Consider the following 10815-nt stretch of genomic DNA (forward strand, 5'->3'; position numbering starts at 1 on the left):
CCTATTTCTTCCCTTGCAGGCAGGCACATATGGTAACACTTGGATAGCACTCATTCCATTCTTGAAAAGAAATTAAATATGAAACATTACAAGAATTTCAGTATTTTCTGCAGGCTCAATAGACTTCGTTTTTAACTTGGCATGGCTCAAGCATCTTTAATATGATATGTGGGGAAGTTTCTGCCTATGATGCTTTGATGCTAATGAGTCCAACTCTCTAATCTCCTCCACTGAGAGAGGATTTCTGAGTTGTGGAACTCAGCAGAAATCTTCCACAGGCATCCATGGTCCCAGGCAGGCATTCTCAGTATTAAGTTGTTTTAGATAGATTGAGTATTCAGTCTTTAAGATCCTTGAATCCATTTGTCTTTCAGATGTTTATGCATGAAATTACATAAAATTATTTATGCTTCTAAGTCTGCCTCAAAAAAAAAAAAAAAAGAGGAAGCCTCTTCTCTTCAGCCAAGCAGGCCATTCCTGAAAAATGTGCCCTTCTCTCATCTAGCAAAATAATGTGTTTTAGCATGAGGAAGGATTTGTTTGTGTTATATCAGGGCTTGTGGGCTCTTGTGACTGGACTTGACTTTTTTGTCTACTTTTAGCTTTAGTTCCAGCTTTCAGTAGTGGCTCTTCAGGAACTGTCTTCTTTTTTATTGTAGAAAGCACCTTGATAGAGATCCTTTGTTCCTTGAGATAGATCCCTGCAGTTTCTCTGGTCTACTCTCTGTTTTGGGTGCCTAAGGACTTGTTTGAAGCTAGTGGGGCTAGAAAGGAATTGTGATGGTGGTAGCACGTGTATTGGCTAAATATCACCAACACATGTATATACGTAGAGATTCTTGATTCTTTTGATGAAGTTATCAGGGTTCTCAGGCTTGTATTTGCACTGACTTCTAATTTGTCTTTTTTTTTTTTTTTTCCGTTATTAGGAAATGAAGAAAGAAATTGCAGCCCTCAGTTGGCTGTGATACTTGGCTTCAGTGTACTTGACATACTGAAGTAATGTATGGCTCCCAAATAGATAAGTTATATTTAGCATGTCTCACTAATTGTAACAGCTATAGGAAAAAAGATCAGAAGAAAGAAGCTAAGTACGTAACTGAAAGCAGACATAACGGAGTGCTGAACCAGTGACACTTGGTGAAATGACCAATATAATGCCAGAGTATGAGGAACAAAACAAGGCAAGTTTATTCAACTAGGTAATTCCAGAAGTAGATCATGCCCACTGGATTGAGAAAGGATCTGTCTGAAGAAGGGAAGGCATCAGCTGAAGAACAGTGGGCACCAGCTTGAAAAAAGATGGAGCATGTGGGCTAATTAGCATCTGAAGCAAGAGAATCATTCAACCAATAGAAGATTGAATATTAATGAATAGGAAGACTGTGTAATTGGGAGCCAATCAACATTAGTGTCTGGAAAGTTTTGATAATCAGTATGCCGACTTTGTGGATTTACTGCCTACCACCCTTTTCTGCACAGAACTGAAAATAAATCCAATACCTCTACTTTGTATGGCTCAGTCTTTTGCACACTGGGTGAAAGAACCCGTTTCAGGACAACAGTGTTTTATTTTCAAGAGAACAGCATAGAATTCTTCTAAAGTGTTTTGATTCTGATTCCTGCTGTTGTCTCAAACCTTCCAAACATTTTTTATTGCTGGAAGACACTGGAACGGCTTAATTTTTTTTTGCTGCAAGTTTATTTCTAGTGAAATAAAGAGAAGCTGAGAGGCCAGGAGTAGGACACACTTGTGGCTCTGGCTGCCCTGTCACCTCATGGGGATGGATCAGGAGGCACCTGAGTGCCCCGGGGTGCAGAAGCAGGCAGGCTGGGGTGGCACGGCCGCCTTGTAGGCAGCTGTGGTGCGGCCACCTCCAGGGCTCCAGCTCCGAGTTCATCTCCTTTGATCCTCCTCCCTCAGGAGCTGATGCATCTGGATGTGCTGGTTTGCTGATTTATTTGTTCTTCCTGTTTATTTTGATTCAGTTTTTTACCTGTAAAGTTATCTTACAAAGATTTTCTTAGACACTGCTTTGGTCGTATTTTAATAATGGTCATACAGAGAGTGCCCATATTTTGATGACAAAAAGGCATCAGGACCAGTGCTTAAGACAAAAATACATAACCTCTGAGTGCATTTTAGCTGGCCTGAAGTACCTGTGAAATACTCTTTAGTCAAGTGTTTATATGTTCTACTTTAGATGCTTTAAAAACAAAACTCTGTTTAGAAATCAGGACTCATTTGTGCTTAATTAAAACTCATAATCTAAACTGGTGAAAATGTTACTTTTTTTAATCTTGGTCTACCTTAGTAAAAAAGAGACAACTTACATGACTATAAAGCATGTCATGTAGTCCATGCTTTCTGCATCTCAGTGTTGCTACTTCAATGACTGAATAATTCAACTTGCAGGAGTTCAGTATTTTTAACATAGCTTTCAAAAGCTAAAATTCTTATTTTTCCCAGTCAGGTTCTTCTTTCCAGACTGTCTTGCATTTCCATGGGAAACACAGACCAAGTTGAACTCAGAAATGGTCTGCCCTGCCTTGGAGTGAGGCTTGTCATGGACTCTGTTTCCTTCCCAAGGAACACTTTCAGGAGTTTCAGCATGGATTAGGGCTTTTTTTGGATTTTCTTTATCCATCAGTTTCAAAACTACTGAACTAAGAAAGAAGAAATCCTTGGAGGGGTGGATTGATGTTTTTTGGTGTTTTTTTCCTTGCAAAGGATTGTGGAATCTGCTTTAAATTGCTGCTTTGCTTTTACAGTCTAAGCCATGAGCAGACAGTGACAGTTTCTTTTGGAGAATGCCATAGGTGACAGTATCAAAGATTTTACTAATGTCCAAGTAGAAAAACATCCACAGCCTTCCCCTCATCCACCAAGCAGGAACACCATGTTGTAAAAGGAGATCAAGCTCATCAGGCAGCACCTACCTTTCATAAACCCATGCTGGCTGAGCCTGAGCCTATGTTTGTCTTTTATGTTCCATATGATGGCACTCAAGATCCTCTGGACCATGACCTTCCCTAGCACCAAGGTCAGACTGACAGGCCTGTAGCTTCTGGGATGCTCCTTCCAATCCTTCTTGTAGATGGATGTTATATTTGTCAGCTTCCAGTCAACTCCAGTTAATCAGGACTGCTGGTAAATGATTGAAAGTGGCTTGGCAAGTTCTTCTGCCCGCTCCCCCAGTACCCTTTGGTGGATCCCATTAGAGCTCATAGATTTATGGGTGTTTTAAGTGATGTAGCAGTTTAGTAACCATTTTCTCCTGAATTATATAGGCTGTGTTCTGCTTCCAGTCCCTGTCTTCCAGGGTAGGGGTTGAATACCCTGAAGTCTGCTGTTTCTATGTTTCCTTTTGTGTCAAGTAAAGGATGGAGATTCTCCATAACTCTCCTTTTGTTGCTTATATATTTGTAAAAACATTTTCTCTTGCCTTTTATGGCCCTAGCAAAGTTGTACTTGAACTTTGGCCTATTAATTTTCTCCCTGAATAAACTCCTCACATCTTTGTAGTCCTCATGTACTTCTTCACACTTCTGTCCTCTCCATCATTGACTTATTTTATGTCTTAGTAGCATTTCCATGGAGAAGTAGAAGAATCTAGTCTGGTTTCTGCTGCTTTGAGCATGAGATTTAGTTTGGTGTACTTGTTATGAAACGTTGGATTCTAAACAACAAGCCCTGTCCCATGGCCATCAGAGATTTCCTCACATAGTAAATGTGAATAGTATCATCCTCCTTGCAGAAACACTGATATGAACAAGATCAACAGCCATGAAAAAGTCTATCTTCAGTTCCCTTTGTGTTTCTGTGGGTAAATGCCATCCTTCTGAAAGAAATCTTTTAATGTTCCTCTCAATGCTGTCATAAATGGAAGAGATACAGGAGGAAACCTCTCCTAATTAGACTTTACTCCCAGGACAAGGTGTTTTTCTGCTGCATTAAGGGTATAAAAGTTTGGCAGAACACAAACAGCCTTGTGTCCCAGCTGGTCTTCAGAGGGGCTGGGTATGGCTGGACTTAAATTCTGATTAGAGGCAATATACATTGTTCACATAAATATGCTCTTGCTTCTTTTCCTAGGAATTTCTGTCTGACAACATTGAATGTTTCAGTGAACACTGTGTAAGATCAATGTGAAAAACATGGCATCTGTTTTAGACTCTAGTTTTGACAAAAGCATGAAAATACTAAGGGAAAATGTCAGTTGATGTTTTACAACATATTCTATTTCTATGTGTTCAATTCCTGTTCAATTTATGCAATGAAAAGAGCAAGCATGTACAATGAGTCGTGTCATGGCAAATCTACAGCTAAAAGTCCACAGGGGAATATGAGTGTGTTAATATAAGTACCAGTGTCTCGAAACCAGAATCACTCTTCTTAGTAAACGACTTCTTGCATAAAACCTATGTATTTCTTTGCAACTCCTTTGAGATCTCCCCTCCTCTTTGGTTACTGAGATACTAGTTGCCCTATGGAGTATCAAGACTATGGTTAGGAAATGTCTGTCCTTTGAGTACTGTGTGTGTATGGTATGCAGCAGACTCAGAGTCTCCTTGGGTCCACAGGCTTTTCTTTGCATGGTGTAGAGCATCAGATTATAAACCTGGTAAACCTCCCCAGTCTTGGGGAAGTGTACAATGCAATGCAATGTAAGATTTGTGTACAATACGTTTAATTCAGCAATCCTTTTCTCTTTTCCTCTGTCCTCTTTCTTAAATGTAGCCAGTTGGTAAAGCCAAAATTGGGTCCAAAAAAGGAAGATTATAAAGGTAAGTATTAGTAATCCCTTAGGTGTCCCTTTTAGTCTGGTTTCTAAGAAGGATTGCATTTGGTCACTTTGTCTATTTAACTTGGCTCCAAAAACTTCTGAGCTCATCAGTCAAATTCAGCTGAAGTTGTGAGGATACCACAAACATGATGCATTTCCTTGGAATTTCATGAAAAGATGTCGGTGCAAACAGGAGGGGATGCTATTGATTCCTTTAATGGTTGGGAAGAATGCAGTGTGAATTCCTGCCTGCTCTTAGGCACTAGAGAATCTGTTGTTTAGCTCAGATTTCTTTGTAACTTGGATTTTTTGGAGACTGCAGGACAAAGATTAATTGTAAATCATTCTTGAAGAATGAGGAAATATTGCAGTATTGTAACACATGTGAAAATTAATTTGTTCATAAGATGCACAAACCCACTAATGGGAGGAAGTTGAACATACTACCCTGGAACCAAATTGCTGTGCTGAGTACACAAGCAGGCTTGGTGCCATGAGGCTGCTTGCTGGAAGCTGGGAAAATCCAGTAGCTCTGGGCAGCATCCTGCCACTCTTGGGCTGAATGTGGAAATGGGCCTGAAATGCCCTTTGAATGTAGTAACTCAAGTTCTGCTTGTGCAATATAAATTGTTATTTACTGAGCTCACAGTTAGTTTTATATTTGGGATTATGAGATCAAAGCCTAGCTGCACTTAAACTAACATGGTGATGTGTCTATTACTTTGTTCTTTCCACTTTTCCAGACAGAAGTAACTGGAATAAATTTGACCCCACATGGAACAGAAGTTGGATGTTTGTTGTCATCATGTGTCGCAGACATCTTTTATGGAAAATACTTTCCTTAGAATTTTTCCTCCTGAGAAGCTGAGAGGCCTCAGGAACAAAATGTAAACAATTATTATCTGCTGTTGTGGAATGTAACAGGTGGATCTGTGATTGTCCCATGTTGGATGTTTGTAATTAATGGCCAATCACAGTTCAGCTGGCTCGGATAGAGAGCCGAGCCGCAAACCTTTGTTATCATTCTTTGCTATTCTATTCTTAGCTAGCCTTCTGATGAAACCTTTTGTTCTATTCTTTTAGTATAGTTTTAATGTAATATATCATAAAACAATAAATCAAGCTTTCTGAAACATGGAGTCAGATCCTCGTCTCTTCCCTCATCCAAGAACCCCTGTGAACACCGTCACATTCATGGCTTTCCAGTCTATAAAAAAGTTGCTGGAGAAATTAGGCTTTTAAATAGGTAGTTTAAGCTTAAGTACTTTAAGTTGAATGCTGTGGTCATGACAATGACTTTCAATTCAGTATTTAAAGAAAAAAACTCCATCCACTCTACATATTTTTACATTTTGCTAGAGCAACATCAAATAAAGGGAATAATATACTTTCTGTCTCAAAGACTTTATACTGCATTATACTTTAGTCACCAGAACAGCTACAGGAAAAAATATATTTGGAAAACAGGAGAATAACTTATTTCTCCCATTTCTCGTTAGTCCCTTTTTGCAACAGGTAAGTTGCAGACTTTGAAATTCTTTCCAACAGAAATTTCTGTTGAAGCTATTTCTGTTGATGTTTAGACCTTTCTGTTATGCTTCAATTTTTTCCCCTGAATTGTCTAATAATCTCAATTTGGGGTCTTGAGCTCATTCTAAGAGAAAAAAAAATTATGGCACTGTTTTGAATTGACTTTCAGAAGCTGCTGAGGGAAAAACACATCTGCCAAAATGTGAGTTTTATCATTTCACTCTTTCCTCATCTGTAGTTTATTCTTGCTGCAGTCAGTGGTTGGACTAGTTCAGCAGAATTGCAGTACAAGTACATGCAAAATATCAAAATGTCACCCAAATGTGAAAACATTCAGGACATGGAATTAGTGTCTTGAATTTTGTCCCTAGAAGAGGAAGCTTCCAAATTTGCTGTCAGAAATGGCATCTCCTCTGGGTGTTCATTGCCATGCTTGCTATCTTATACTTGCTACTTGATGAAGTTTGTTGTTCCACTAATAGACAGGCCTTAGTATGTGTTCTGATGTCTAAAAATGCATTTCTAAAAGTATTTCCTCTCTGAATTTGTCTCCCTTCGCTTTCTGGATTGATTTTGCCTTTTTCCTTATTTTCTGTTACTGAATTTCTGTTCATCATATATATATTATTAGACTGACCAAGACATTTCAAAACCTGCCCTAGTCACAAGGGAAATCTTCACTAAAATTAAGGGGTTCAAAAGTGTGTTTAATGTGATTCTTTCTTCATTTTCTCTTAAGAGACTTCTGTCAGCATTCTCTGAGGACACTGAAACTGGACTTTGTATCTGAAATGCAATCACACAAAAGAAGTAATGCAGATATTGTGTATGTGAAATGGGGAACTTTCATTTGGACTGCATAAATTAGATTCAAGTTAGGCCACAGTTTCACTCCAAGGAGTTCTTTTCAGCCACTTGTTTGCCAAGGCTGCTAGCACCTGTTCCAAAGCAGTAATTCCCAGGAGACTTCTGAGTCCTGGAGACGACTTGCATTTCTTGTTCTTGATGGGTGATACAAAAATTCCTATTTCATTGTTTGAGTGCAGATTATTCAGTGGGCCTTGTAGCAGCTAGTATCAGGTTCATAACCTTAACTGGGACCTGGCTGAAGTGCATCCAGCCATTGATCATGTCACAGTATTTCTTCTAAAAATATTGATTGTGTAATGCAGACATAAGAGTGAGTTTTTGGAAAGGTATCTCAGCATCATGTGGAGATGCCTGAAAAAATTTTAAATTACCTGTCACCATGATTTCTGCATGGTCAATGGTTCCATTTAGCCATCTTCCACTGAAAGCCACACAAACAAGCACTTGAGGTAGGGGGTGTGAGCAGCAACCTTCAAATGCAAGAATATGTCTCAGATCACAGTTCCTTTAGTGTCTGGTCCAGTGGAAGCATCTCCCTTCACCTATGGTTAACAAAACAGTCTTTGATTAAATGCTGAAAGTCTGTCATCAGAGAAGTCCTTTAACAACTATGTGAGGGTAGAAGAGAAAGTCACTTTTAAGCTGTACTGGGAGCAGAGAAGCCTCCCTTTCCCTCTGGTACCTCTCTTCACTAGTAGGAAAAACCACTGATTTATGTATTAGTCTTGCAGCATTTAGTTGTGCTTTAGTCTAAGCGCTCTAGACACTTATTACACAGGTAAAAGACAGAGTTACTACTGCTCCAACTCCCCCCATACCTTTCCAGCCACTTTAGCTGAAATCTGGGTGGGTACTGATACTTGCATCTTCCTTATCAGTGGCTTTGAGGGCCAGGCAGTGTTCATCTGCACCAAGATGGTAGTGGAGCCATGTGAGAGGAGTTTTCCTCACACCAGTGAAAGGGTCAGGAACCAGCAGCTCCAGGTAAACACTGCCATCACCGTGGCTGATCCCATCCCCTGTGCATTTACGATAAGAAATGTAATTTTCCTGTTTGTGCTACAATATCAGCTGAGGTGCTCTAACAGGCTGACAAGTGAAAGGTTAATTCCTTCAGAGCCAGAAGGCTATTATGCTCCAGACCCAAGCTGGAGTTAGATGAATTATATACTGTATATGGTGATTTATATACTGTATTATGAACTGCATACTAGCAGTACAAAACAGAGATCATTGATCTGGCAGAGGAAGAGGCAGAAATACACCTGCAGGTAGCTGCAGCATGATGCTGATCAGTGAATAGCTGTCTGTGAGATGATCTGAAACACATGAAAATTGAGAAGCTGGGAGATGGGCGGGGAAGCAGTATTCATCTTTGTCTGCTGAATTTCAATATAGCTTAAGAAATCTTCCTCAAATAAAAAGTCCTAATTTGAGTTTGCAAATACAACTTCAAATTAAAGTAGGACTATCATGAGGCTTGCAGCAAACCCTGTGAAAGTAATGGCTCCCATTAACATACCAGGGTTTTATTTCTCTATTGGCTTGAATCATATATAAGATTGAAGGGTCTTGTTTGAACTTTCATTTCATGTAAGCATTAATGCATTTAAGAACACCCCGCCTACATTATAACTCTTTGAAGTTCCTTTGAGTGTGTTTTTCTTGTTTCCCAAAAATTCTTTTAAAATTTATTAAAATGCATCTCTTAGAACATTTTCACATGTTAAAAAGAAACACTTGTCCCTTTACACTGCATTGATCCAAATGACATTATTTAAAATTAATCACCAAAACTGATCCCTTGAAAATTTCCCTTAATGTATTTTTCGAGAATTTTAAGGTTTTTTCCCCTTATTGTACTTGCAGATAACATCTCTTCTTTCCAGTCTCCTTCTTTGTGCACTGAAAACCCTCAGTAACTGCTGCAGTGTTTAGCACTCTGCGACCGCTCTTGCACATCCTCATGCTACCAGTAGCTGCAGTAACCTACTCTTCTGGATAAAAAATGGGAGTTTTCAAACATCCTGCATGTGTTCCCAAAAAAAGGCAACTGTGTGACAGCATAGGAGTCTCGGGATGAACTGAAAGTCTGTGATAAAACACACCAATCAATACAACTAGGAAATAGGAATGAGTCTTTTTCTCCCATTGCCTCTCTTACTGTGTCAGCAGCCTGAGTTGGAATTGGAGAAGAAGATTTATCTGAGTTTTCCTTTGTCTCAGAATTTGGTATCCTTTCAGTCCCTTAAGTGTCCATTGCAGGTGCATCACACTGCTTCATTGCTGTAAAGCAGATGGAAGTCTGCTGCTAAGGGAGCAGACACTTCTGCCACAGTGGGCACAGCCTCTGGTAAAAAAGCTGAATGCACTAGTTTTGCATCATCCACTCCCTATATCTGCATACAGGGTATTTTGGAGAATAGAGTGAAACAAAAGCTTTGGTGAGGCTCTGATGGCCCTATACATGCTTGTAGGTTAATCCTAAAGCATCTTCCCTGTGTGCGTGATACTGGAGATCTCCCTTTACAGTGGCTCAGCCTGCAGAATGCACTTGCTTTTCTTCAGGAAACACTTGCAAACACTTTCTTGTAGTCACTATAGTCACTAAATTTCCCCAATTTTTTTCTCCATCAATTTCATTTCCTTTGATGGTATCTCTGTTCCAGAGTGTTTGTAAGTCCTTATTTCAGGTTCGGCTGGGGATCAATTTTGGCAAGCTTTGGTCCATGTCCCTGCACTTGATGGCAGAAAGGCATTTTCATGGCTTTTGACTTTAGGTAAATTTTTTTTTTAAATGTCCATGCTACGTCCCTCATATCTTCCCCTCCAAGTTGTGTCTTCCTCCTTGACTTTTTCCCCTGCTTTTGCAACATCTGTGAGATTACTTTTGGCCTGTTTTGGTCCTTTGCACTGCAGCTCATTTCCTCACAGACCATTTTATGAACACACTAAATCTCCCAATTTTCTGGATTTTTTGGGGTTTTCTTCAATTGCATTTCATTTGATCTGATCTCCTTTCCAGAATGTTTGTAAGCCTTTCTTTTCGGGTTCGCGAGATTCCGTTTCCCTTCCTGAAAGGAAATGAAATTTCCTTTTCAATGGGGACTAATAGAGGAATCTTTGGTGCATGTCCCTGCACTAGATGGCATGCCATGCCTTTTGATAGCTTTGACTTTAGGAAAGTTTTTCGCTTTGTCTTTGGAAAGATTTCTTTCTTTTTTTTTTTTCTAAGCATCCATGCCATGTCCCTCATATCTTCCCCTCCAAGTTGTGTCTTCCTCCTTGACTTTTTCCCCAGCTTTTGCAACATCTGTGAGCTTAGTTTTGGCATCTTTTGGTTTTTTGCACTGCACCTGATATAATCCCGGTCCATTTTCTTGTTGTCACAAAATTTCACAATTTTTTTTTCCTTCCTTTAATTTCATCTCCTTTGATAGTATCTCCGTTCCAGAGTGTTTGTAAGTCCTTGTTTCCTGTTTCAGCCTTCAGCAGGTATCAATTTTGGCAAGCTTTGATGCATGTGCCTGCACCTTATAGCATACAGGCCTTTTCATGCCTTTTTTCTTTGGCAAATTTTTTGTTTTTCTTTTTTTTTTTAAGTATCCATGCCATGTCCCTCATATCT

This window comes from Molothrus aeneus, chromosome 1 (genome assembly GCF_037042795.1).
Source record: "Molothrus aeneus isolate 106 chromosome 1, BPBGC_Maene_1.0, whole genome shotgun sequence".
Taxonomy (NCBI): Eukaryota; Metazoa; Chordata; class Aves; order Passeriformes; family Icteridae; genus Molothrus; species Molothrus aeneus.